Source organism: Artibeus jamaicensis, unplaced genomic scaffold (genome assembly GCF_021234435.1).
Source record: "Artibeus jamaicensis isolate MK-2021 breed Jamaican fruit bat unplaced genomic scaffold, CSHL_Jam_final scaffold_754, whole genome shotgun sequence".
Taxonomy (NCBI): Eukaryota; Metazoa; Chordata; class Mammalia; order Chiroptera; family Phyllostomidae; genus Artibeus; species Artibeus jamaicensis.
The window spans coordinates 8,210,701-8,238,051 of NW_026522054.1; the positions used below are offsets into that span (position 1 = coordinate 8,210,701).

The 27,351-nt window shown below is 63.2% G+C and overlaps 1 protein-coding gene across 1 annotated transcript in view; it reads right to left on the reverse strand.

Moving 5' to 3' along the window:
* The window catches only part of SYT2 (synaptotagmin 2), a 38,272-nt gene extending 13,304 nt beyond the window's left edge, over nt 1–24,968 (reverse strand). Inside the window, exon 1 of the mRNA XM_037161090.2 lies at nt 24,893–24,968. The gene's annotated coding sequence lies outside the window, so the exon portion shown is untranslated. The remainder of the gene's footprint in view (nt 1–24,892) is intronic.
* Between the last annotated feature and the right edge of the window lie 2,383 nt (nt 24,969–27,351).

The window sequence follows — 27,351 nt, forward strand, 5'->3', positions numbered from 1 at the left end:
CTGCCATTCTGTTCCAGAGCTTTCCATCCCCTCCACCACCCTGGCCAAACTCTGCTGGACAAGACCCAGTGAGTCTGTGTCCTCAAGACAGGACATCCAGAGAGGGACAGCACACCCCTGACAGGAGCTGGTTAGTCCCAATTCCCGAGTCCGAGGCAGGGCCAGCCTGAAGCAGAGCTTGTCCAAACCCACCCCCGCAGGCCATTGGATGAGACCCAGCACCCCGGCGGCCTCTGTTGGGGCCAGTGGGCAGGGGGCGGGGGCATATCTAGACCCTGCACAGAGGTGGGAGGTCCGGACGCTGGACGGAGGGTGGGGGTCAGGACCTGGAGGGTGGGGGTCAGGACCTGGGGCAGAGGTGCTCGGCTTTGGTGGAAGATGGGGCTGCCAGGTGGCCCTAGGGACAGTCCTGGGAGGGAGGAGCCAGCCAGCTCTGTGCACTGCAATGCGTTGGTGGTTTGCCGTGTTCTTCTCTCCGCCCCCTCGTGCGAGCACGCCCTGAGCTGGCTTCGGGGTCTTGGCCCCCTGCCTGGCCTCCCTCTCGCCCCAATGGCCACAGCACCCTGGTTTAGAGCTGAAAGAAGCAGTCTGGCCTGGCTGGTGTAGCTCAGTGGATTGAGCACAGGCCTGCGAACCAGAGGATCGCGGTTCAGTTCCCAGTCAGGGCACATGCCTGGGTTGCAAGCCAGTTCCCTGCAGGCCAGTTCCCAGCACGGGACACATGAGAGAGGCAACCATACATTGATGTTTCTCTCCCTCTCTCCTTCCCTTCCCTTCTAAAGATAAATAAATAAATAAATATTTAAAAAAAAAAAGAAGAAGCAGTCTGGCTGAGGCCCTGGGAGTCCCCTATCACCCTGACAAGGTCAGATGCGGCGCTGCAGCCAGCACTGTCAGGGCCTGGAGGGTTAGGGTGTGGGGCTTCCGGGGTCCCCCAGGAAGCCCAGGGTGTGGCATTGCTGTGGGTGCCACTGTCCTCCATGGCTGCCTTAAACTGCTAATCCAGCTTCACCGACCCCTCCGCAGGAGGGATGCTCTTGTCCCACCGTTCCCTCTCGGGGCATGTCCCAGCCCCCCGATGCCACCTGCCCTGGCCCCTGGGTGACCTTGGACAAGTCGCTTCTCTGGGTCTCAGGTTCCTTGCTAATCCAGTCCAGGGATTGGACTGGGCAGTTTCCCAGGTCCCTTCTGGCTCTGAGACTGTGAGCTGGGAAATGAGGTGGGTGGATGCACAAGCGGCCTGGCCTTCTTTCTGGAGGCAAAGAGGAGAGAAGGACGAGGCCTCTCACCCCGGGCGGTGTTGGATATGCAGGTCTCAGCTCACCACGCCTTTGATGGCAGAGAACCAGGGTGTTGGGACAACGGCCAGAGCCCAGGAAGCACCCCCCAGCCCAGCCACTGCACCCACTGCCATGGCCCCCAACAGCGGCCACCTCCACCTCCGTTCTGCGGACGCCCCAGGCCAGAGCTGGGTGGCAGGGTGGCCGGTGACCCACTTCCCTGCCTCTGGCCCCAGGCGCAGCTGGGCAAGGACACAGGGAGCCTACGCAGCCCCCGGGCAGGCACTGCAATGCAGTCCTCGGGTTTTTCTTTTTGTCATTGTTAGTTTTTTTTCCCCTAAAAGTCCTCATTTCCCAGGGAAATGTGTAGCCCAATGCCTCCAGGGGATGTGGTCTGGAGCTGGGTCATCGCCCTCCTTCTCGGGAGCTGGACCACCTTGTACCTACCCCCAGGGGAGCGAGGGGCTGGTTTCCCTCCCAAGGCCAGGACACAGGCTGGCGGAGCCTGTGTGTCTGCGGAACTGGGGCACCTCTCAGCAACCTGGTCCCCGGGGCCCCCTCTGTCTCAGAGGCCCGGACGCCTTGAGATTCGAGAATCAGCCTCTCCCTCCGCACCCCCCCCAGCTCTCTCTCTCTTTGAATGAGCTTTCAAGGCGGGGGCTGGGGAGGGGGGGACAATGCCCCTTTGGCACACCGAGCACCACGCCTGCCAAGGGTCTTGGGAAGGCCGGCAGGAGAGCCGCCCTCCTCCTCCTCAGGGGAGAGGGTCTCCCATTTCCATACTAATTCCACCTCATGCTGTTCATCTTTAAAGAACTTTCCTCTCCAGCTCTGCTTCCCAATTAAAAAGGCAACGTGCTCCATCAACCAGCTGAGAATGAACCCCGAGGAGGAGACCGTCCCTGCCAGCGGCCCCCTCAGTCCCCTGGGTCCCCAGGGGCGGCGGGGGCAGGGGCGTGCCTGCCTCGGAGGGACTCGGAAAGCCCTGCCGTGTGGGCCAGGGGCAGCCACACGTTCTCTCCCGCCCTGAGCTCTTGCCCCGAGACCCGGAGGGGCTGAGAGGGCCACCTGCCCTCTCTGGGGCACAGATGGCCTCAGCTCAGGGGCAACCAGGACACGGCTGAGCCAATCTGGGTACAGCCCAGGGACAGGTGCCACCAGTCTGCCATCTGCCGAGCAGGTGACAGCCACTGGCAGGTAACTTGGAGGAGAGGCAGGGAGGTCTGGTGCAGAGAGCAGCCGCCTGCAGGACCAGAGACTCCTGGGCTTGGCGAGCAGGGGCCTCTGGCGCTGAGCAGCGTGGAGGGTTCTGAGTGAAAACAAACCGACCCTCCGCTGGAGAGGTGCCGCCCTGTCTTTCTGCCAAAGCTCCAGCTGGGGTGGAGGGACAGCTCTCCCCCTTGAGGCCAGGGCAGGGCTGGCTCCAGGGTCCGTAAGGGGGACGGGACAGGCCACCAGCAAAGCCAAGGGAGCCCCGGGAGGGAGGGTGGCGTCCACCAGCCCAGACTGTGTGTCCTGGGGTGAGTTTGCTAACTTCTTTGGGGCCTGTCTCCTTGTCTGGGAAGGGTGGTGGCAGCCACGCCTCACGGGGCTTCAGGCAGGCTCACAGGACACAGTGGACACGGGCCTCCTACACAAGGGCAGCTGCCTGTCCAACTGGCCACTGCACCGGGAGAGCAGAGAGGCAGGGCTCCCACCCAGCAGCCTGGCCGCCGCCCGCACAGTTGTTGAGCACCACAGTCTCTGGGAGCTGCCGCAGCCCCAGGCCCAGGCCTGCGACTCTGCGGACTAGGCTCAGGTGCCCAGAGTGTGTGACACAGGTTCCACAGGCCACACAGCGCTCAGGACAGCAGGGAGGATCCGAGCCCAGGACACAGGCAGTGTGGCTGCGTCTCTCGGGCCTGCCCTCACCTGACCCAGCCCTGGACACAGGGCTCCCGGTCCTCCGCGCTCTCCTGCCGCGGCCACCCCCTCGCATCCGCGTCCTCGAGCCAGTTCCTTGCCTAGCAGGTGCCAGTGAGTGGCTGTGGGAGCCAGACCCCGGGTGCTGGGACCCCGGGACAGCACAAATCTCGGCCCTCATGGGCCACTGGGCACATGTGACCATTGACTCCCTCACTCACTCCCTCCCTCACTCATTCATTCAACTCATTCACTCACTCACTCACTTATTCACTTACTCATTCACTCACTAATTCATTCACTCATTCACTCATTCATTCATTCACTCATTCACTGACTCACTCACTTATTCACTCACTAATTCATTCACTCACTCACTCACTCATTCACTCACTCACTCACTCACTCACTCACTCATTCACTCACTCACTCACTCACTCACTCACTCACTCACTCATTCACTCACTCACTCACTCATTCACTCACTCACTCTGCCAGGCATGTGCTAGGTGCCCAGGTGATGCCTGCAGAGACTCCTTGTCAGAAAAAGGCCAAGGAGGAGAGGGCCCTTAGGGACCACATGTCCTTGGGGACCCTTATGTCCAGCCCTCAAGGCAGAGGACAGTGTCAGTAGCTGCTGTCCCCCCCCCACAGAGGCAGCAGAGGGGACCAGCTGCGGGCTCCACAGCCCACCACGCGGGCGGCTGGGCAGGAGGAGGGTCTGGGTGGCACGGACGTCCACGCCTTCCTCCCCAGGCCACTCAGCATCTCTGCTGGTACCAAGGATTCCTTCCCTCCGCCCCAGCCCCGCCCCCCCATAACCCCCTGCTTCATAATTACGTGTGAGGACGGGCTAACCCCGCCCACTGCGTCAGGCCGTCGGCGGCCCTCCCCCACGGCCGCACTGCCCATCGGGGCCCTCGAGCGCCTGGCACTGCGGAGGCTCAGCCCGTGGCCTCAATTTCTCAAGCCGGGCAGGCGTCCATCGCCGGCTGCCAGGGCCGGTCCCTGCTCCAAGGGGCAGGTGTTCGGAGAGGATGCGCAGCGGGCGCTGGCCCGTTCCTGCCTCCCCGCGGGAGCGCTCACGGTCTCTCTGGCCTTGGGAGCTCAAGCCAGCCTGGGCCCTTATCACGCAGACGGGTGACTGAGGCCCCAGAGCAGGTCTCTGGTTTTCTCAGGGGCCACAGCCAGGGACGTCGACGCCACTCGTTCGCTTACCCCCTCACTAGTTCACTGGCTAAACACCTGCAGCACTGACGAGGTGCCGAGGCCACGCTGCTGTCTGGACACGGGGACCAGCTGGGTCCCTGGCCTCGTCACACAGTGCAGTACAGTAAACGTGCTGGTCTGCATGGGAAGCGAGAGCAGTGGGGTCCCGTGTGCAAGGGAGAGCGGGATCATGCCAACACACGCGTGGGAAGGGCCGAGGGGACACGGGAGCACAGGCCGCGGAGTGGCCAGTGGTGCAGTGTGTGCAGGGCCGGTGGCAGGGCCAGGTCCTCAGGTGGCAGGGCTCCCTAAGGACCCTCGAGTGGCTGGGGACCTGACTGGGGGTAGGCTGTGCACCTGGCCAACCGTCACCTAGTCGGTGGTGACACTTGGGGGCCGTGGCCAGGGCTCCTCCACGGAGGACGAAGGGCGGCCCCCACCTGCTCAGCTGCAGGACAGGAGGCCGAGCATGTCTCTGACCAGTAGGGCGGGGCTGGGGCCAGGGCTGCAGAGCCCCTCGGTGCCCACCGTCTCCGGGCGCAGGCCAGGCCCTCTGGGGGGCGCTCTGCACAGCGGAGGCCTGCCCCCGACCCCCACCGCGGCTCCACTTCCCGCAGGTTCAGCGGCCCGGGGTCAGCCTCGGTCTGGAAGGTGAACCTGCCCCAGCCGACGGCCTGGCCTGCCGCTCAGCGGCAGTGACGGTGACGGTGGTCTGTGAGGCGCAGACGCCCCAGGCACAGTGCCAGGGCAGGACCTGCTCCGTGTCTCCGCTTTCATGAGCAGTGGTTACAGGTGATGGCTTCAGGGTTTGCAGGTTCCAAGGCTCTGGGACAAGTAGCTGGAGGGAGGGGGGGAAGGTCGCCAGGGTGACCCCCACTTGTCCTGTGCCTCCTGGTGCCAGGACTTCATGTTCCTGGAAGCCGTCCCGTCTGCTCGTCGGGGACCCAAGTGTCCCTCCCTGTGTCCTAGAGGAGAAGCCGCTGTGACCTGTGAGCCTGCCAGGAGCGACCCCCCCTCATGGGAGCTCTAGGGGCAGGTGGAGGGACTCGGGGCAAACCCTGGGGCCTGGACAAAGAGAACAGGGGGCAGGCAACAGGACGCGGGAGCGCTGGGCGCTGAACTCTGACCCCCACGTCACCAAATTCCCTTCAGCATCCGGCACCTGGGGAGCCACTGGCAGGATGGTGGGGGACACACCTGGGGCTCCAGGTGGCCACAGAATCGCCTGCCCCCAGGTGGCCGTTGCCAGGAACCTGCGTCCTTTCTGGAGTCATTTATTGTGCAGACAAAGGGAGGGGGAGGGGGCGCGGGGACGCTGGCACGAAATCAAGATGGATGGAGTTCCCACCACAGCTAATCTCTGCCCTGCGTGGGAGCGGAGCCCCTGACACAGACCGTCGTACCTGCTTCTAAACGGCAGGCACGGGTCATGGCGGGTGACCGGACCCTCTCACACCCGGCGTCTGACGCAGCCGTTGAGGTCGCGGCGTGACAGGGAGGGACGGCCGGCCGCGGTGGCCGCTCCTCACCCGCCTCCAGCCCTTGCTCCACTACCTCCCGTTCCCATCAACACCAGCTCTGCACATGTGGGGCACCGCCGTGTGTCAGAGAAGAGGAGCAGCATGCTTGGTGGCCCTGGTGGCGACGCTGGCGGTGACGCTGGCGGTGACTCTGGCTCCCCGTCACGGGCGCGTCCTGCCCTTTCCGAACCCCGAATGTTCGTCCACCCGCAGCCTCCTGTGCCCTGGGCCAGCTCGGCCTGTCAGCCAGCGCTGAGGGAGGCAGGCCCGTGCAAAGCAGCAACCAGTCGTCTTGGAACAGGCGGCCCCGAGTCGTGGCTGGAGCCCCGACAGACGGGCGTCCACCCTCCCCCCCGTGTGGACAGTGGGCCGGACCCACGGACCTCCATGCTCCTCTGGCTGGGCCACGGGAAAGGTGTGCTTACTGGCACAGCGGCAACAGAACACTTTTCTAAGTCTCTGAGAAAGATGGAAGTGAGGAGTGGGATGAAAGCAGCTGACCCAGCACAGTGCGGGGCTGCCTCAGTGCTGGACGTGGGGACGGCCCGGAGGGTATTCACGGCCTAGGACGCAGCCTGTGGCGAGGAAAGGCCCGCCATCTGTGTCTGCCTCAGGCCTGGACACAGCCACACCTGCCCTCGGTCTGCCCGCCTGTCACCTGCCACGTGGGGGCCGAGCACTGCCTCCCCGGGGGGAGTGACCGCAGGATGTGGCTGCTTCTGTGTCTGGACCCCGCTCACCCATGTCCTGGGAGAGGCCCACGCAGGCCCCCGGCCGGACGCACCACCCAGGAGAGAGGCCGAGGTCACCGCCACTGTGGGGGTGACCTCCACGAGCGTGCCTGCGTCCGGCCCCCTCCCTGCTCCTGGCCACTCCCACACCCCCCAGAGACTCAGTCCTTGGTTCCCACCACCCTCCCTCTAACGCCTTCCCTGCATCCGCACCAGACTGACGCGAGGCCGCAACATTCATTCCGCACACACACGCTCCGCGGAGACGGCCAGCTCCTCGCGGAGCTCTGATCTCGTTCGCCGACGGAAGCCTGGCGAGGAGCGGCGACTGACGGGCAGCCGGCGGGTCTGCGCGCACGTGGGCACGCACTGGACACGAGGCGTGGGCTTCGGAAGTGACGTGTGCGCCCCGGGACCGCACGCATTCATGCCCAGTGGCTGCCGGCGGCTCCCCTGTCCCCGACACACTCTCCGAGAGCTCCCGGGGCGCGGCCCCTGACCTGGCCCACACCAGCCACAGCCCCGCATGCTCCCCGCCGGCCACACCGCTCACCAGAGCCTGCCCACCTCCGCCACCATCTCCCTGGCCCTGCCACTCCCCTGACGGGCCCTGTGTTCTGCCATCAAACAGTCGGGGAGACACACCAGGTCACCAAACCCACAACACTGTGCCAAGACTGTGAGGCCTGTGGGAGCTGCACCTGACGGGGGCACAGCTGGGGTGCAGCTCAAGGAGCCTCCCCCGAGGGGCCGCGGTCACGAGGTCCCAGCCCTGAGCTGGGGGACGGCCACGGCCGAGGCTGCACTTTGCACCCACTGGCCCACATGTGTGCTCACTCGCTGGCGCCACGAGAGCCCTGGATGTTCAGCAAGAATGTCCAGCCTTAGGGTGACCGGCTCGTCTGCAGACACCCCGAGGATTCCTCTCAAGCCCCCTGGCTGGCGCCCCTCCAGCCTCCCCCTTGCTGGACCCCGGCCAGCCGGCCTGGTGGCACCAGAGACACCCCCCAGGGGAGCAAATGGAGGCCCCAGGGCTGAGGCTAAAGCCCCACCACCTGCTCTCGCCACACAGCGGTGACTTCTGACCCCGCTGGGCGCTGGGCGTCCTCTTGCCGGTCCTCACAGGCCAGCTGATGGCGGCTTGGCCTTGGGATGGACCCGGAGGCTGAAGAACCCACCCCGGTTACCCCATGAGCAGCGGCCAAAGCAGGTTGCGTCCCAGCCCCACTCGCCGCCCAGGCCGGTCTTCCAAAGGCACTGCCTTGGCCAGCCTGCAGCCTGCCAGACACCTCCCGGTCACGGAATGCCCACCTCTGCCCTTCCCCCACGCAGCTGAGGGCCACTCCAGCCCCACTTCCTACACAAAACATATGCTTACGGAGCCACGTGCCCCTCGGGGTGCTGGGGACCGGAGGCTGGATGGGAACCGTCCTGGCCTGGAGGAGCCCGGCTGCCCCTCCCCCTGTGTGAGGCCAGTGCCCTCGCCCCCGCCTTCCACCCAGACCTTCCATTTGCAGATAAACTCAAGGTTACCCACTTGTGATTCCACACACTCGCCACCTGGTTCAGAGGCTCGGCGGGGACCACCCAGCCCCAGCCTCCTGCCCGGCCGGTAATTGGTTGCCCGGATCGGTGCCCCACCGTTCCTAATTAGCGCTCCAGTGCAGACTCCGCGTCCCAGGGGCCCAGGCCCTCATCCCTCCTCACCTAGATTCCACAATTATCTCCGCACGGCTTCCTGCCACGCCCGGTAAGCCAGGAGCCACGTCTCTGCCGGGCCGACTTCCAAACACCCAGGTCCACTCGCGGGGCACCCCTGCCCCACACCCTTGCCCGGAGTCCAGGCCCTTCACTGTCTAGTGCGGCCCCCATGGGCCTGTGGCCCTCAGGGCTGCCACACCGCTCTCCCTGCCCAGGATGCCCTCGGGTCAAGGGGTGGGCCCCACCCTTCAAAACCTTCACTGAAGGTCACCCCCGGAGGCCACCAGGCCTCCTTGGTGCAGCTGGCACGTCCAGCCTCCCCTGTCAGTGTCCCCTGGACCTGGGCCCGCGGGAGGCGGGGCCCGGCTGCTCCTGCTGTCCCAGAACCCAGCACAGCCGCCATTTAGTTGGGGCTCCAGACGTTTTGGCTAAATATAGCTTCACAAAATCCAACATGAGAATCCTGAGGAGTCTCATTAATATGGGCCATCACACAACTGTTGCTGACACAGGAAACCAGAACACGCAGCCTCTGCCTCCCGGAGACGCAGGATGGGACCCGCCCAGGAGCTTTGTGCTGGCTCGTCCCTGCCCACGGGGCCCAGCGGAGCTGATGCTACAACCCAGTCACAACCGATGGGGCGGGAAGGTGGGGAGGAGAGGGGTGCCCAGGAACGGGGTCACCCCAGAACCTCCCGCCACTGAATCTGCCTTTGTCCTCACCTCAGCCCCGCCCTGCCCCATCTGAGAAGCAGCCCAGGGGCCTGCAGTGCACGGGGCCTGTCCACCCGAGGAGCCGCAGGGCACAGGGCAGGCGCAGGGGTGGACGCCACAGCTCCCGAGCACCCCTGGGTTTCAGAGGAGCCGGCTGAGTGCTCAGGGGATCCGAGCGGCAGGAACACGGCCTTGACAACAGCTGGGTCATTGCGCCCTGGTGCCCAAGGCCTCCAACCTGGGGCTCCGTCCAAGCCCCTCACCCACATGCAGGTGGCCCCAGCAGGGCCAGCGCAGACCGGCCGGTGCTGAGCAAGGCGTGAGGTCCTCTGTGCACCAGCCCCAGGTACGCATGCACACCCACACTCAGGCACACACATACACACTTGCACATACACGAACACCCCCCACACACACGCACCCCTCATCCCAGGCTGCCCCCAGTGCGCCAGGCTCACCCCACCACCCAGCCTGACCCCAAGGCTTCCCTGGGCTCACCCCACAGCCCTCCCAGCTCCAGGGGGCTGAGGGAGAGGGAAGAGTCCCTTCGGGGAGCCCAGGAGATAAGTATGAGCCGGCAGCCGCGAGGCGCCTGCCTCCCCGCCCGTGTCTCGTCTTATTTAACAGCAGAAGTCCCCAGAGCAGGGTCCTTAACTCCTCCGGGCGCCGGGCCGGCAGGAGTAGCAGGAGCCGAGCAGAGTCCCTGCGAGGCTCCCCGGAAAGCCCTGCCACCCCCGGGGCCTTCGATGGGCTGCCCTGCTCGGGGAAGGCGCAGCACGGCAGGGTGGGCAGACTGTGCTCCGGCAAGGGGCAAGGACCGTGACTCGGACCACTGCGCCCAGCAGTGGCACACGTGTGCCACCAGCTGTCTCCACCCCCTCTCCTGAGTGGGCAGCAGGGGGAGGGCTTCCACCTCCCAGCACTGCCTGCCCCAGAGGTGGGAAGTGGGGTGCACGGAGCTCCCCAGCTGTCGCCTCAACCAGCCGACTGTGGGGCCCTCTGACTGCAGCCTGGCCATGAACTTGGCCTCTCGACCTGGCCCCCCCAGCCCACACTTTCTCTAACACCATGTCTGTGGCTCCCTGGGTCCCCGTCTGGTTCCCCCAAAGAGTCCAAACTCGGGGAGGGAAGGCACCTCTCATTGTCGCACCCTCCCCAGCCAGGGGCACGGAGCTGGTGCACAGTAAGGGCGCAGGGGAGGCAACCTCACGCCAAGGGTGGCGGGGGACACAGGCACGTGCCAGGTCGCCCTGTGGCCTGGCCTCTGGCTGCCCCCTTCCTGGCTCTACAAGCAGCCAGCGTGCCAGGTGCTGGGGAAACAGGTGCCCCAGTGAAGCAGAAAGTTCATTGGCTAGAAGACGGGGGGACGCAGAGGAGAGGTCACCAGACGGTATTTACCTCATGGCTGAAGGAGCCTCAGATCAGGGAGGAAGTGGCCATGGTGAGTGGCTGGAGCTAGAAAAGGCTTCCGGGAGAGGTGGGGGCGGGGTATGGCTTGTAGGGGGCGGTGCAGGCTGATCTGACCCTTCTGGTTTCTGGGGTGAGCCACGAGGCCAGAGCCACTGGCCACGCAGGGACCAGCGGCCACACTGGACAAGCGCCAACTTGACCCAACAGGAAGGGCTGATGGGAACCGGGGGAATTCAACTAACCAGCTACCGGGGAGAGACTGGGTCAAGCTGGAGGAGGGACTTGGCTCTAAACCCACAACCCTGAGGTGCGTTTTCCTCTCTGTCCTGCAACCATGACTCACCCGGACTCACACCCGCAAAGCTGCAGGACATCCTGTGGAGAAAACCTCAGACCAAGCTACCCAGGAGCCTGTGCAGCCGGGGGCTCGGGCCTAGACCACAGGGAGAACTTCCCGAGGACAGGAGGAGCGGCGAGACGGGGATGTGGGTGTGGACGGTTCTTGGGGTCCTTCGGGACTGGTGGCTGTGGGCTGAGTTAGGTCGTCCGTGAGAAGCCCAACCTCTGGAGGTCACGGTGGGGCAAGGACAGTGGGGCCCAGGGGCGGTCAGGCAGGTCTGAGTTGTGTCTGGGACTTTGTGGAGAGTGAGGTGCTCCTGGGAGCCACTCCAAGGGGGCCAGCACTGGACCGGGTCAGGCAGGGGCTCAGCCAGGTAAGCACCCCTGTACCTACCAGGAGGCAGGTCCCCAGAGCAAATCCAGCTTCCGGAACCCCCCCTGGCTGCTGAACCCCCAGGACAGGCCAATGACGTGGCCACTCCCCACGGAAGGGGAGGCTAGTGCTGACCCCTGAACACAAGTACAGAGCACACCCCTCCACAGATGCCAGGGTGAACAGCACACACTCACACACGCTGTCCCTGTTCCTTAGGGAACCAGCCGGCCTTCTCCAGGCTCAGGGCCCGAGGCTGCTGTGCTGGCGGCTGTAATTCCACCCTGGGATCCCAGTGACGTCATCCCCACAGGGTCGGAGGTGGGGAGGTGGTGGGGAAGGGGGAGGAGGAGGCTCGCTGGGAGGGGGGCTCTGGGCGAGCTCGGCTCCACAGTTCGCTGGCTGTGTGGCGTCAGGCAAGTTGTTAGCCCCTGGAAGCCTCCAGCATCCTTGCTTCGAGCTGCTGTTAGCCCAGCGCACAGGGAGGGTCCTGGGAGAAAAGGGGTCCCCATCCTGCCCACCATCAGCATCCACTGGCCCCTCTCAGACACTCAGGGCAGTGCACTGTACCTGTTTGCTTACTCATGACCCCTCCCAAAAGCCCCCCAATATCCTGACTGGTGGGCAATGTAAACACCCCAAAATACAGGCAAGTGCACCCCAGAATTAAGAACTATGAGCCCCTGCCTGCTCCCCTGCAAAATGCCACCTGAGGAGGCTACCCCACAGACCCCTTGCACAACACCCCCTTGTCTCTGGGGCAACCCCCTCCCTGGTTGATTATCACCGTGACCATCACCGCTGGGTCACCCCCGAGCCGAGTCTCCTTCTGCCCCCTTATCCCCGCTACAGCCTCCTGTGCTTCCGCTGCCCTGTTCCTCCGGCATTTCCGGGCTGGTGTGTGGTCTGTGCCTGCACTTCCTTTTTGCTCAATCCCCCCACCTTCCCCACCCAGCCCCCCAGATCTCCCTCCCCTCTGACAGCTGTCAGTCTGTTCTCTGCAGCTGAGCCTGTGTCCACTTTTTTGTTCATCAGATTCCACATATGAGTGAGATCACATGGTACTTGTCTTCCTCTGACGGGCTTACTTCACTTTGCACAATGCTCTCCAGGTCTGTCCGCGCTGCCACAAAGGGTGAGAGTCCCTCTTCAATGGCCAACACCCCCCCCCCCCCCCCCATTCTGAGAGTCAGGGAAACCCAGGAGTCCCACCCCGACCAGGAGGGCAGTCTGAAACATCCGATCACACAAAGCCCGCCGAGGTCCTTGCTGAATATTTCATCCGCAGCAACACTCCATTAGTCTCCATCAATTATTCATCCCCTCGGGGCCAGAGCCAGGGACGCAGCTGGGAGCTGCTGCCGCTGGGCCCACACCCACGCTGCCTCCGCGCCCTGCAGGCAGCCGATAAGCTCCCAAACCCCTGCCACCTAGGGTCCCCGGGGTGCACCCCTCCAAAAAGTGTCTGTAAGAGTCAGGTGGCTACCACCCCACTGAACAGATGGCTGGCAAGTCACAGGCCAAGCTACACGGGAATACAAGAGCCTCACAATGACGACTTCCAAGAACGGGAAACACACATGCTCCTTTTATCCATCCAACAAGCACATTTGGTGGCAGGTTGATGTCGCAGACGTGGCAAAACATACTGGGCTGCGCGTCCCTGGGAAAGACGCCCGCTGCCAGCCCAGCTCCAGCCCCAAACGAAGGTCACCTTTCCTCAAAAGAGGCGCCAGGCATCACGGGCTCTCAGAGCTGAAAAGAAAAGGCCCTTAAGGCCAAGGCAGCAGTACCACAGGTGTCCTTCAATCACACACAGGTAAGAGGTCACCTGGCCTCTGGGGACACGCCCAGGCACAAGGCGCTCAGGTCTCCTGAGGGAGGCCATGACGTATCTGGACGGTTCCAGTCCTTCGACATTTGTTCGGTAAATGCTTCCTGATGCTGTTCCAAGTGCCAGGCGCTGAATGAGACCCCAGGTGCGCACCCCAAACAAAGCAAGTTCTTCCTCTATTAGAACCATCTTCCTCAGGGTGGGTCCAAGTTCATCTCCATGGGTCCTGTGCTCCCTGGGCCTCATTGGAAATTAGATGCAGGGTCAAATGTCTTGGAAACCAAAGCCTTGGGCTCACTGTGGTAAAACCGTGGGAGTCAGCTTGCTCCCTCAGGCTGGCCTTGCGCCCCAGAACTGCCTCCCTGTTTGGGCAATGGTTTCGGAGACCAGACCTGACCAGCGGGTACTCTTGGGGCTAGAGGTCTAAGCCCCCAGTGTTCCATCACCCCACAAGACCATTGTACCCACACATGCACACAGCAGGCGTCTCCACCGCTCCCTGCCTCCACCCACTTCAGAGAACTGCTATTGCCCACTGGTGGGGTAGGTGGTCAAGAACCAGTGTTACAGATGCCACAGGAAAGTACTGTGTAAAATGTGTTCCCGTGGCACCCACCATGCCTGGGATGCCACCATCTTCCACCCAGCCTCTCTGGGGTGGGCATGACCACCTGCTCAACACACAGGCCCTCTTGGTCAGGAGAGACGCAGTTTGAGACTATCCTTAAGGCCCCTGAAGGCTGCGCTCGGGGCAGGGGATGGAGAGCAGGCGAGCAGACCTGGAGGCATGGGGCACTGAGGAGCAAGGGCAGCAGGCAGGTGCTCGCATCTCCGAGGGAAGATGCACCTGAAGGGGAGATGGAGGTAACCTGTGTGCCACCTGGCATCCCCCTTCGGTGTGAGGTGAGCTCTGGAGGGTTCCAAGTGGTCCCACCCAGTACATGGAGCCTCAGCTGCCTCTCACGGCCCAAGGGTGACAGTGACACCTTCTGCTTCAGCCAAATGTCCCTCCCTCTGTGTGAGAGACACAAGGAGGGCTTGAGTTGCCACCTTATTGTGGTAAAAAGTGGTCAGCCAGGTCTGGCACTCAGTCCTCTGTCCCAGTGTCACGCCCGCCCCACCCTCAGGGCTCTGGAAACCCTCCGGCCCCTGCCTACTCTCCGACCCAGCCAGGGTGCTCCCACCAGGGCCCAGTCCTCCTGCACACGCCCTGTCTGTGACGTGGCCCCACTTAACCTCTCAGCAGGCCGCAGGGAGACGTGAGTCCCCGACTTTGGAGTCCCCAGACAGACTCCAGGACCTGAGATCCTGAACTCCCATCGCCTACCGGCTAAACTGTCCCCCCAACCAGACCGTGCCTATCGAACGACCTAAAGGCCTCATGGGAAAGACCACTGTAGATAGACCCTGACGCTGAGAGTGCAGCTGAGCTTGGAGCTCACACCCCTCATTTGACAGAGTGAGAAGTGGGCCCCGGAGAGAGGAGGCGGCTTGGCCACGGTCTCAGTCAGCAAAGGGTGGAAGGAGTTTTCGCAGCCCTGGTGTCCCCTCACCACTGCCTCTGTCTCCAAAGTGGGAAAGTCAGGGCTCAGCTGGTGGCTCTCCGGTGAGAGGGGAGCAGGGGGAGCTGCCCGTGGTGCCGGAGAACAGATTCCCGGGGGAAGCTGTCCACGGTGCTGAAGCGTGTGAGCGCAGCCACCGGCTCTGCAGCAGGGCTCTCTGTCCAAGGTGCTGAAGTCTATGGCGCTGTCGCCGGGAAGGGCCTTTTCCGTCCATGTTGCTGAAAAGCCCAGAACTTGCCCTTGTAGCTCTTCGGCGAGAAGGGGACTCTGCCCATCATGCTGAAAGCCAGAACACAACTTTTTACAGACCCCCCGCCAGCAGAGGGGGCCTCTGTCTGTGGTGCTGAAAGCAGGTCCCACTGTGTGGGGCCCTCGACTGGGGCTTTGTCCATTGAACTGAAATCCAGGGTGCAACTTCCCCTCTTCCTCCGCCAGTGTTCCTTTTCTGTCCTTGGTGCTGAAGCCCTGGGCTCAGCCACAGACTTTTCAGCAAGACTCTATCCGTGGTGCTGAAACCCACTAAAGACGCCAGTTGTGGCGTCTTTGTTTCTCCTGTCCGTGGTGCTGAATGTTATGCCCGTTCCTGTCTGTATTTCTGGCCATGGTGCTGAAATTCAGCCCCTTTGGTGGCCTGTTTGGGGCTCTGTCCACGGTACTAGAAATCAGTGTTCCTCGTTGGTCCTGTGCAGGTGGGATCTCTCCGTGGTTCTGAATGTTCAGTGCTGAGCAGCACAGCTTGTGTTTCTAAACGTTAAGGCCTCTGGTATGTAAAGAGTGCTGTGAGGTGTCCATAGAAAGGAGCAGAGGCTGATTCCAAGAGGACACGCAGGCAAATGTCCCAGAGAAGGGGAAGGAGCCAGTGCACCATCCCTGCCCCTCTCCTCTTCCTCCTCTTGAACTGAGCGTGGTCACCTGATTCCAAGAGGCAACTTCGAAGGCAGCCATCAGAAGGGAAGGCCGAAACAAACTTGGAGTATATGTGGATAACAGCAGACTCTTCAGAAAATGTGGGATGAGTTTGAAGGATCCTTCGAAGACGCATTATTCTTCTCCCTTCCTCCTGTCCCCCCCCCACACCTTGCTGAGCACAAGTAAACCATGACAACGGTACACGGTTGGCTCTCTCCAGCACATCTGCACCCACGTGGTATAAACTTTCGGATGAGGGGAATCTCGGTGACCAATCTATCCTGTTTCCACATCTACCCTGTCCCCGACTTTGCTTCTCTTTGAAGGAGGTCTTAGCACCTGTTCGGTCTCCTCTTACAATATCTAACCATGTTTACAGTCCAGAAATTCCTCTTCATATCTACTTAAGTCCTTCATGCTACAGGTTAATCCTATTGGCTTTCTGACATTATAAACATTCCTATGACATGGGGCGTCTTTTGCGGAGGGAGTAGAGAGCAGAGTTCCAAAGGATCTTTTGTATTTGGCAGGTAGACACACACACACACACACACACACACACACACGCAGGAATACTCCCCACACTTCTATCCACACGAAGAGCTCGTGACCATGAATGACAACAACAAAAAGTCCAAGGACATGAAGAACCCCTGAGAAGGCACCTGGTCTGCCCCGATTTCTAACAACAGGGCCGCTGCGGGGTCCCCGGGAAGAAGACCTCACGGGCTGCCCGGCTCCTCGCCCTCGAACAGCACCAGCCTTTGTTTCTGGGTCTGAAGCACGAAGTGCCTGGCTTCTCCTCCGCCCCAGCACCCAGCCCACCCGGAAACCCCACCCGATGTGCTTCTCAGAGGCCATGTTTCCATTACAGCAGAACGGGACAGCAAAGGTGTAACTGAGCTCAATGTGATCGAATGTGACAGCTGCACAGTCAGCCACATGTGTCACCAAGAGATGTGACCCAGGATGGCTTATGCTCCAAAACTCATTTCCAAGAGGACTTGACATCTCCCAGGTGGCACTGATATCAGTGGCACCACGAGGAGAGGGACCCCGGTCAACCACCTACTGCAACCACCCCACCAACACTCTCTCTGGAAGTGCGCCCTGCCTTTTGGGGCCATGTACTTGACACTCTCGGCTCATCCCTTCAATCGCTTGCCCAGCATCTCAGCGCCATGCGTGGAAAAGCTCTGTCTCATATCCATCCACACCCTGCTTGCTTCAGTTTTCAACCCCTGCTGCAGTGACATGCTCGGTGGGGTGACAGTAGCCATCTTCTACCGGCCAGGCCCACTCCTCCACCAGCCACATCAGAGGGCCATGATCCCTGTGCTCTCCTCTCTCGCTGCTCCCGGGAGCAGCCGGGAGTGCAGACTTCTCAGCTCTGCTCCTGAGCCCCTTCCATGTCTCCAGGGGAAAAACTACAGTTTGGTCTTTGAAACCCAATATGATGTGTCTGGGACCCTGAGAAGGAACTGCCAGAACTTTCTGACCAAATCTCACTTTACAGAGGAAGGCACAGAAACAAAGAGGAGAGGTGACAAGCTCAAGGTCACCTGGGGGAATTAGAGGCAGATCCTGCCTCCCAACCCACACCTCCCCCCAGAGCTCACCCTGCCAGGTGTTCTGCCACACAGGTGCACCCCACACACACACACACCTGTCAGTGTCAGGAGTGACCTGACATCACACAGAAGGCCCGCGAGTGCCTGTGGCCTCCCCCTTGACCATGAATCATAGCAGTCACATACCCATCATCCCACCCTGCTAGGTGACCCACTGTAAACGCCTGGGGCACTGAGAACCATTTACTTCACACGAATCATCATAATTGTAGTTATCAGTTATGTGATCCTTCTTTTGTTTAATGTCTGACTTCCCCTCAGACTGTCAGGGTCACAAGGGCAGGGACAGTGTCCGCTCGCTCCGTCTTTGTCACCACTGCAGCCTGGCAGATAGTGGCGGGAATGAATGAGACTGGGGCTGGCCCACAGGACAGAACGAGAGGCTGCCAGGCCAGGAGTCCCAGCCTCTCATCCTGGCCCCAACACTGAGGACAGCCAACATACCGGGGCAGACCTCGGGACGCAGATGGAATCCTGCACCGCGGGCGCACACCAGGCAGCCCTCGCCTTAGGAGAGCACTTCATGCCGGGGAAAGAATTTAGTCTGGATACTTTCCAACATACCTTTCTCTCCCTCTCCCCCCACCTCCACCCCCTCTGTCACCAGGACAGGGCCTTGACCCAGACACATTGTCTCATTCGTGTTCCCACTGTGTCCCCTGCTCTGAGCTCCGCAGCCCCTGCCAACACCAGCTCCAGTGCGAACCACCAGCCACACCCGGGGCTTCACCTGCATCAGCTTCTGATCTCAGATGGCAGCTGTCACGGGATCGCACGGCAGCATGGTCTGAGGGAACCGCAGGTCCAGCGTCTGTGACCAGACCACACAACGGCCACACCCCTGAGCCCAGCACCAGGGTAGTTCTGACTCACGCCTGAAGGTAACATGTACTCGGGGAAAGGAGACCAGGTGTGTCACCTGACCAGTGTCCTCTGACCTGGATGTAAGACCCCAGGTTCACTTTCATTCTCCATTTCCAAGGAATATGAGAGGGGAGAGACCACTGCCCACGGCCAACCGGCCCAGAGCAGCTGCGTGCACTTATGTGACGGCAGGACCCTTCCCCACACCGAGGTGCCGCGCACCCCAACAAAGAGCTTCTCTCAGAAATTAGGGCGTCGGGGGACCCTGGAGGGGGCTGCTTGGGAAGTCTGTCTAGTTGGTTAAGAGCCACAGGTCCGTGCCCCGAAACTCGGAGACTAGTGTACCAACCTGCTCCGGGGATGCTGCCCCCAGGTCTCTCCACTTCCAAACTCCACAGTCCTCCCCTGCCCACCAGCCATGAAACGCAGGGTCTGCCTTTGGCACCTCTTCTGAGCACAGAGAGGAAGAGCCAGAGGGAGAGAAAACCCACCCAAGGGTCTGGGAGAGTGAAGAACCAGGGAGCCCATTCCTGTTCTGCATGGGTGCCCCCAAGGAAAGGACAAAGTGCTCAGTGCCCCCTCTTGTGCAGAGGGCCCCCATCTTTTGCTATGTTCTGGTCTCTCCCCATTCCTAGTCTGTAGTGGGCAGTCCGGATGGCTGAGCCAGGAAGGGGCCATGTTCCAGGGCAACCAATCACCAGCCCTGTGGCTGCTGAAGAACCCAGAGGCTGTTCCCATTGGTCCGGCGGTGCCAGCACACACACCAAACCTCCTCCGAGGGTGGCTCTTCCACTGTCCTCCAAAGCCCCCTGCCCTGCCCTCTGCTGGTCCCCCCGACGTGCACTGACCACCTTCTCTTAGTGCCAGAGCCACGGGCGCCACCGAAGGGGCGTGAGGACTGCCTGAGCTTCCTGGCCTGGAGGTCGGGGTGGGGAATCTTAACCACAACAGGCAGTCCTCCAGACAGAGCCCAGAATTCTCGGCTTCTCTGCGGTCCCTGGACTGTGTACAGTGACCCTCAGACACATGGGGTGGGAGGCAGGAAGGGCGTGTAGGGGAGGAATGTGGCTGCAAGGAAGGGACCCTGTCTACCCTCAGCAGTCTCAGCTCCCCAGGCCTCCACACTCACTGTCTACACCCAGAGAAAGCTCGAGGGCGCCTCCCTCCCCTGCAGCGGTGAGGGCCTGGCTCTGTTGCCCGGGGGCAGCAGGAGACCTGAGGAGCCCCAGGCTGTGACTGCAGGCACAGCCCACGCCGCTCCCCGCCTCCTGCGGCAGCCGCGGCCGCCAGCGGTTCCCAGCGTCGGAGAGCTAATCCAATTTCTCCGCTGAGCTTCCCCTTCGCCTCCTGCAATGCCAGGATTGATTTGGAACCAGGGCAGCTTGTTAACGTGATGCCTTTTCCTCCTCGTGGGAGAGTCGAACTGGGAGGGAGCCACTCCCCTCCCTGAAATTAGCTCCTCACTTCCTGCTCACGCCAGACACAGCCCCGCCATCTAATCTGCCAGGGTCCCAGTGCGGAGGGTGATGTCAGCCCCCCGTGCTTCCCTGAGGACCCTGGAGCACGTCACCCAGGTTCCCGTCCCTCCTCTGCCCACTCCTCGGCAGGCAGCGGATGGCCCCTCTCTCGAGGCAGAGAACGGAAGGGTTCTGGCCTCTAGTCTCAGACCCCACCCCAGGCCTGTGACCTCGGTCCTTGTCAGCTGGCGCAGGGAGGGACCCAAGCAGACAGTGAAACGGGGCCAGGCCGCCCAGAGGAGAGACAAACCACCGCGCGCTTGCTAAGTACGCTTGTCCACAAATAAACACGGGAGGGGAGGACAGGAGGGTCGGGGAGGACCACCTCCAACGCCGAGTCCACAGGCCCCGTGTTTGCTCTCAGGAAGGAGTGAGGCCGAGCGGCTCTGCTGAGACCTCAGCACGGACTTCCTCTCTGCACACGGTGCGAAGGGCGCTCCCCCACCCTTCTCAGAAGGAGGGCGACATGCCCCCCGCTGGCCAGAACTTCGTCCCACCACAGACAACGGGGAGGGGAGCAGCCGGTGCCTGGGTCAGGGAGCCCGGAGCCCCCTCCGACCTCATGGAGTCGTTTCTGCTCTGGGGGGCCCAGGCCGCAGGCAGCCTGCCCTGCCAAGGCCTGGACTCAACGCCCCCCATCCCGCCTCAGAGGAAAGGGAACCTACAAGCGGGAGTGAGGAGGGGGCACAGAGAGAAGGGAGTGAGAGATGAAAGTACGTGGGATCCTCTCCTCTCCTCTCTGCACACACGCATGTGCGTGCACACACGCATGTGCGTGCACACGTGTGACCCTTGCTGAGCAGGTCGCAGGGAGGACAGCCCTTCCCTGCCCCGAAGCCTCCCCCTCTCCGCCTTGATGCCATTTCCCCAACAAGGCCGAGCGACCCGCCAGCAAGGTCTGAGCCTCCAGGGTCTCACCTCAGGGGCCTCCGGCCCCTCTGATGGGGACACTACCGGGTTAGGTCGGGGACGCAGCCCACGGGGGTGTGGAAGGGCTAAGCTCCTGCCAGCCCTCCCCTCCTGTCTCAGGGCCACCTGCCCCTCCCCACCCACTTCCCTTGCCCACCTCCCCAGCCCCACACTCTCCTCTGACACAGAGGAGGAGACCAGACAGTAATGGGTGCACTCCGCCTCTAACCGTGGCATTCCCCGTCCAGAGCCACCCCTCGGCCAAGTTACGGGAAGCCCAGCCAGGCCTCTCCAAGGCCCGAGGACTCCCATCCCCACAGATGCCTACGGGGAGTGTCCCTGACCCCTGGCCGTCCACCATCCCACCCCGGTCCCAGCCTGTCCTGCAAGGGAGCCCGGACAGGAGCACCCGGGAGCCCGGCCGCCCTGCACCGACCGCCAGGCAGGCTCCAGCTGCTGGGTGTGTGGGGGGAGCTGCCCTCAGGGGCTCCCAGGCCGATGGGGAAGATGCGCCGAACTCCTTTCATCCCCGGTGCCAAGCCCGTCTGAACCGGAAGAGGGAGAAGAGCAGAGGGGACGCTGGGCCCGGCTCGGCAGGTCCAGGCTCCTCCATCCTGGACTCTCTGAAGCAGAGAAGCAGCCGGGCACCAGCTGGACCCCGTTTCCCTGCCTTTCGAGAACCTCTCTGTCCTGCCCCGAGGCCCCTTTCAGAGGAGGCCTGAAGCCCAGCAGTGCCCCACTGGGATCAGGCTGCTGAGTGGGGCAGATTCAAGCTGGTAGCCACGGGCTTCTCGGGCCCACTCCCACGGTCCCTTCAAAGCAGGCGCCCCCAGGACACCCAACCCTGGGACCAAGGCATCTCTGCAGGGTCACCGTCCAACTCTGTGAAATCTGCTGTCTAATGTCAGCCACCACCTCCTGCTCTTGCTCAAAGCATGACGGGCGACCACTCCTGGGGACTCCTGACCACAGGGCCCCCACTGCCCACAGCTGCTGGGAAGGCGGGAAGGCGGGAGGCTGGCTGCAGAGGGGAAGCCTGGCCAGCAGCCGCAGGGGCCTGGGAAGCCCCTCGGTGCCTGGGGGCAAGGGATGGCGTGGGACTTCAAACAGGCCACACACGTCACCTCTCTGGGCCTCTGTTGTGAAACAGGACGGTGACTGGGGGACACGGCCCCCCCGAAGGGAAAGCTCCGCCCTGCAGTGAGCGGGGTTCGGGCAGGCGGCCCGGCACTCAGCCGACGGTCCGCAGATCACACAGGTGGGCACATTCTAGCGTGGAAACACCGTGGGGAGGACGTCCGCTCGTCCCCTCCGTGCCCCGTGTGCTCGGGGTGTTGAACTGAGGGCCCCTTGCTGAGGCTCAGACGTCTTCAGGGGAAGCCAGCAGCCAGGGCTCCTGCGGTCCCGCGGCACGGGGACCGGCCAGGCCCCTCTCGGCCAGGAGCTGAGCTTACCCATCCCTCGGGCTACTGGCCTGAACTGTCCGTTCAGGGATGGAAAGAAGGATTTCTGGGGACAGAGCCTCCCCGGGAGTAGAGCTTTGGCAAGACACGGCTCGCTAGGCACGAAGGACGGCTCGGGGTTCGGGGCGAGCCTCTGGCTTGGCAGGGTAAGCCACTGACCGTGTTAGAGCAGCTCCTTCCGTGAACCTTTCGGAGGCTGGGGACCCAGGACAGCCCTGCGTGTGGGCGGGGGAGGGGCCCCTCAGGGGACCGCAGTCACATCTGGGTGTGCCGGGCACCGCTCTGACCACTGCCCGGGACTCCGTTCGTTTCGTCCTCGCCAAGAACAGGCGGCTCTTCAACCTGGGGAACCAGGGCGCACCTGCCAGGAGGCACGTCCATGGCCACCCTTGACTGCGGGGTGGCCGTCTTCCTCTGTCCCGCAAGTGGAGCTCTGCAGACCGGGCCAGCCCACCCCAGCCTGTGCTCTGGGAGCCACCTGTGTGCCCTCCCGACACCTGTCACCGTCAAGACACGTCCTGGCGCTGTTCCGTGTTTGGCTCCCTATGACTCACTTGATCGCCAGTGCCGTCAGGGCAGGAACTCGCTGTTCTGCCTCTGGCTGGACGTCCCCTGCCCAGCACAGCCAGGACAGGCCTGGCGCATGAATACTGCTGAGTTAGCACAGCCACGCACTTTGTCAGCAGTGACCTGCAGAGCTCTCTGCTGCCCACGCTGGGTGAACACCTCCATTGTTCCCTCTGGCCTGTCACTCCAGTTCTGAGAGAGCCCCCGTCACCCCGGGCGACCGGCTCAGGAAAAGCACATGTGGCTTCAGCAGGACCCTAACTGGGAAAGTCTAAACACCGAATTGCAAAGTGGCCGAAACAGCGTTTCTACCCACCCACAGCCTTCTCGACCTGAGGACACTGCTGTCTGGGGGGTCGGGAGGGGTGACGAGCCATTCCTGCAGCCGGAGGAGCTCCCTGCCCCCCCCCCCCCCGCTCCCTGCTGCCCCTCTGCCCATGCTCCACGAGGCTGCACAGCTCGGTGACCAAGAGAGCAGACCCCGGAAAAGGGACAAAACCCAGGGAAGGAGGAAGGGCCGCTCCAGTCGGCCAGGCGTGCCTGGGGCTGCCGCACACTGGCTCCAAGCCCACCTGCCCCAGGTGCCTGCAGTGGCACGGACGGACTGTCTGGCACCGCTGCCCGAGGGCTGGACATCAAAGAGCCCAGACCCAGGTCCAGAAAGGGTCTCCCTGCCTGACAAGTCTTTGAGTCACACACACTTTTCCCGGGGAGGAGGCCCGTCCCGGTCGAGAGACGAGCTGGCTGCCGGCTGCACTGTGGGCAGGGCGGCCTGACGAACACCCTTCCCGTCCCTGGTGCTGCTCGGTGGGTGGCAGGCCCGTCGGCCAGGAAGCTGAGAGAGCGAGAGTTCTGTTTGCACCCCGCCCCCCCAAAAACACAAAGTTGCCCGGAAAGAACTCCTGAGCCCTGAACAAAGGTGGCTCAACAGAGCGGCCTGGGTCCCTCCTTCTGGGGACAGAGGACCTCATCTAGGTGACACCACGGTGGAGCCAACCCTCAGCAACCCCACCCCACCCCTCCACTTTCCAGAAGCCCCCAGCTCCTCCTGCGTATGACAGGAAGTCGGGGTGAGGACTAAGCCCAAGGGGTCCCCAGAAAAAGCCAGGCCCCGAGGGGACCCCCGAGGGTGAGGCCATCTCTCCAGGTGGCAAGCGCCAGGCAGGTCGGAGGCAAGCCACACGGAGGCCGGCGGCCAGAGATGAGGGGTCGGCTAGTGCTGCTCATTCCCCAGGGACACTTGGAGAAGTCCTGGCCACGGCGCCAGGGCAGACCCTCCTCGCTGACTCAGCCCCAGGCCACGCTCCCAGGCCAGGCACTCCCCACTGCACCAGAGCTGCCCCCTGCGGCCTGGCCTTGGGTGGGGGTGTGGCTCCTCTCCGCAGTCTCTCTGGTGGTCGCAGAGATGTTTCTGGCACCCTGAGGGCTGGGCTTGGACCCAGGCAGGAGACAGCAAGGGTTGCCCTTACGTTGGCCCTCTGATGAAGGAAGTGCCTGGGTCACCAGAGCCGGTGGGTTGGGTTCAGGACCACCTTCCCCGCACATGGAAATCCCCTGCCAGGTCAGGGTCGGAGGAGGGGAGGGCTCCCTCGGCCTCCAGCTCAGACCCCAGCCCACCGTCCTGTCTTCCTGGGCACCCGGATCCTGAAAAGTTCCCCTACTGGAGCCCCAGCCCCGGTCCTGCGGGCCTGGAAGCACTCACTTCTCACCTCCCCCCTCCCTGCCCCAGGGAAGAGGGGCTGCTGCAGAAGGGAGAGGGGGTTTGGCAGCCCCCAACACCAGGAGCTTCAGTGTCCGGGAAACATCTGCAGGGTAAGGGGGTGAGAAGGGGGAAGGAAAAATGAGGGGCCTGGATTAAAGGGCTTGGAGGACAAATCATGCCTTTTTAGTTTAAAACCCAGTGAGTGCCCTGAGAGACAGGGGACCCGGAACAAGGAAGGCCGGTGAAGCAGGCCGGGCGGGCGGGGGTCTGCCGGCTGTGGGGGCGCCGGTCTGAGCAGGCGGCTGGGCGGGACGTCCGGGCCCTGCTGAGTCATGAGATTTGCGGGGCGGTGAGGGCCCACGTCCTCCGTCCCCGCACCTCTCCGCCGGCCGTCCGGCCTCTCCGGACCCGGCTCTGCGTCCTGGGGCTCCGGGCCCCTCCCCGCCCTCCCTCAACGACGGGGCCGGGTACCCAAGTTTGAGGCGGGGGCAGAAGATCCCGGGGGCGCCCTGCCCTGCGGCTCATGCCGGGACCGGAGGGGTGTGCACCCCTCTCCCGCCCCGAACCCGCAGGAGAACCGGGTCCCCAGAAGGAACCCTCTGTCCGGACCCGTCCGAAGTCCCCTCGGCCACAACTTCCCGACCATCCAGCCCAGAGCCCGCCCCACGCCGCGCCCCTCAGTCGGAGCACAAAAGCCCGCCGGGAGGAGAAACTTTGGGGGGCAGGGGTGCCCCACGGACGGGGTGCGGACTCACCGGAGCGGCCGAAGCAGCAGAGACACCCGGGCCCCACGCGTGGGCGAAATAGGGGCGGCGGGACCGCGCTGGCACAGCCCCCGGCCCAGTCCCCGCGCCGGCCGGGCCCCAACTCGGCCGAGAGGCTCTGCCGCAGACCCACGAGCCGCTGCGCGCCCGCCAGGCGGGGGAGGGAGGGAGGGAGGCGGGGCCGGCGGCGCTGCGGCGCGCGGCGGGGCGGGGCGCGGGGAGGAGCAGGGGCCGGACCGCCCAGCGCAGCCCACCGGCCCCCTGCGCGCCCTCCTGCTGCAGGTCGGGACACGCCAGGCCTCCGGGCAACACCCTCAGGAGCCCCCACCCGCGGCCATCTGAGCTCTGGACGCCCCGCCCCCCCCACGCCCTTCTACAAACAGTTGTCACCTGGAGGGCGGGGGCTCCTGGGCCCAAAGGAGCGGTGGGGAGGGGGACCCGTGGGAGAAGTTACAGGCGCACCGCCGGAGGGACTGGGTGGGTGGGGAGTCAGGAGGGGCCGGGAGGAAACCACCATTCGTCCAACACCGGGGTTCTCCGGCGCGCCGGCCCGTTGGGTAACGCTGACCTTGGCCCTTTGAGGCAGGCACTGCGGGCCGCGTGCACGGAGGAATGAGTGGGCACGGGAGCGGCCTGGGCAGCAGGGGGCTGCCCATCCCTGCAGCGTGGTCGGAACACCCACTTCACGTCTGGGAGCCGAGCTCCGCACAGCTCTGGCCCCCGCCCCCTCCCACGGATGCCCCTGTTCTGGGGAAAGAAACCGCGGAGGGGGCTTGTGCCCTCCACGTGGCCAGCGATGCCGGGTAGAACCTGGAGGCGTCTCAGCAGGCTCTGCTCCAGGCTCGGTAGGGGCTGCACCGCCGGGGCTGTCAGGAGAAGGTGGCGGAAGGACCCCGGAGAGCCCTAACTGAGACAGGCTGCACCCACAGCCCCGAGGCACCGGGGAGTGGGAGGTGAGGTGGGGTGGGGAGCAGGGTGTCAGTCTGTCTCTGTGACTGAGGACGCCGGGCCGCACCTTGGCCAGGTGTATCCCAGGGCTCTGGGGTGACCGGGTGGGCGCCACTCAGTAGCTCCTGTTCCCACACCGGCAGGGAGTCTGCAGGACCAGGCTGGAGCCCGCGCTGCAGCCTGCTGGCAGAGGGCCCGGCGAGCTCACTGGCTGATTCCCTGCCACCCCCCCGCCCCCTGCGTTCCAGTCCAAGGAAGCCTGGTCTCAACCTGCTGCCCAGCCCCCAGCACGCCCGAGAACCTGAGGGCCGAGGACTGCAGCCGCGTCCAGACCGGAGTCCAAATGAAAAACGCAGTGTCCCTGGCGCAACCTCCGTGTTAATTCATCAGGACTGGGAGCGTCTGGCCCACAAACCCAGTCGGGAGCTCGGTGTCTCAGGCTTACTCCCCCAGCCTCGGAGTCGGCAAGAGGAAGAAGGGGAAAGAGCCGCACCCAGGCCTCCAAACTCTGCCCTTCTCAGAGGATGAGCCTGGACACCCTGACCCTGCACTGAGGGTGAGGAGGGCTGCCCGCCCCACTTGGAGCGCTCTCCAAGGAGAAGGCGGCTGCTACCTTCTGCTGGGCTTCCTGGCTGGGAGAGGGACCACAGGGGACTGCAGTCGCTGACCCCGCTGCCCCTGGGCTGTCTCCCCGGGGACCAAAGCTCCCTGCACCCTCCCTCCCAGGCCTGAGGCTCTTCCCCTGAGACGGCCCCACAGCAGCTGCGCTTCCTCACACCTGCATTTCCTGTGTCCCCTGTTCTGGCAAGTTCTCTGTCCTCAGGACGCTTTGCAAAGCTTTGCCTGACCATGCTGCGGGCGCTGGGCAGCTCCTGTTCCCTCTCACGGGGCTCTGCCCCAGCCTCCCACCCCCACGCCGCCCTGCCACGCCTCGGGAGCCACTGTGTTGAACCCCACCACTGGGCAAAACTGCCACGTGGTGCCGAGTAAATCGTCAAAACCCCCGCGCAACTTCCCTCACTCAGGGTCTTGGTTTTCTTCCAATCTGAAGCTGTGGGCATACCAACTACAATATTTTAAACTTTATTTCACGCTGAAGTCCACTTAACTTTTAGATACTGCTTTAAAATGCTTTTAACAGGAAAGACAAATTTTAAGACTATTTATTTACTCTTAGAAAGAGAAGAGGGAGAGGGAGAAACTTCAATGTGTGGTTGCTTCTCATGCGCCCCCTACTGGGGACTAGGCCTGCCATCAGAGCATGTGCCCTGACTGAGAATTGAACCGAGGCCCCTTCGGTTTGCAGGCTGGAGCTCAGTTCACTGGGCCACACGGGCTGGGACAAGAAGACAAATTGTAAAGCCCTGGTCTCCAGACAGCCAGCTCCTCCAGGAAGCCGATATAAGTGGACCACAACTGATCCCTACCTGGTCAACACACACCAAAAGCAATTTTAAGAACCAAGTTTGCCCCTGCCAGGGTGACTGAAGAGCCGTGTGGCC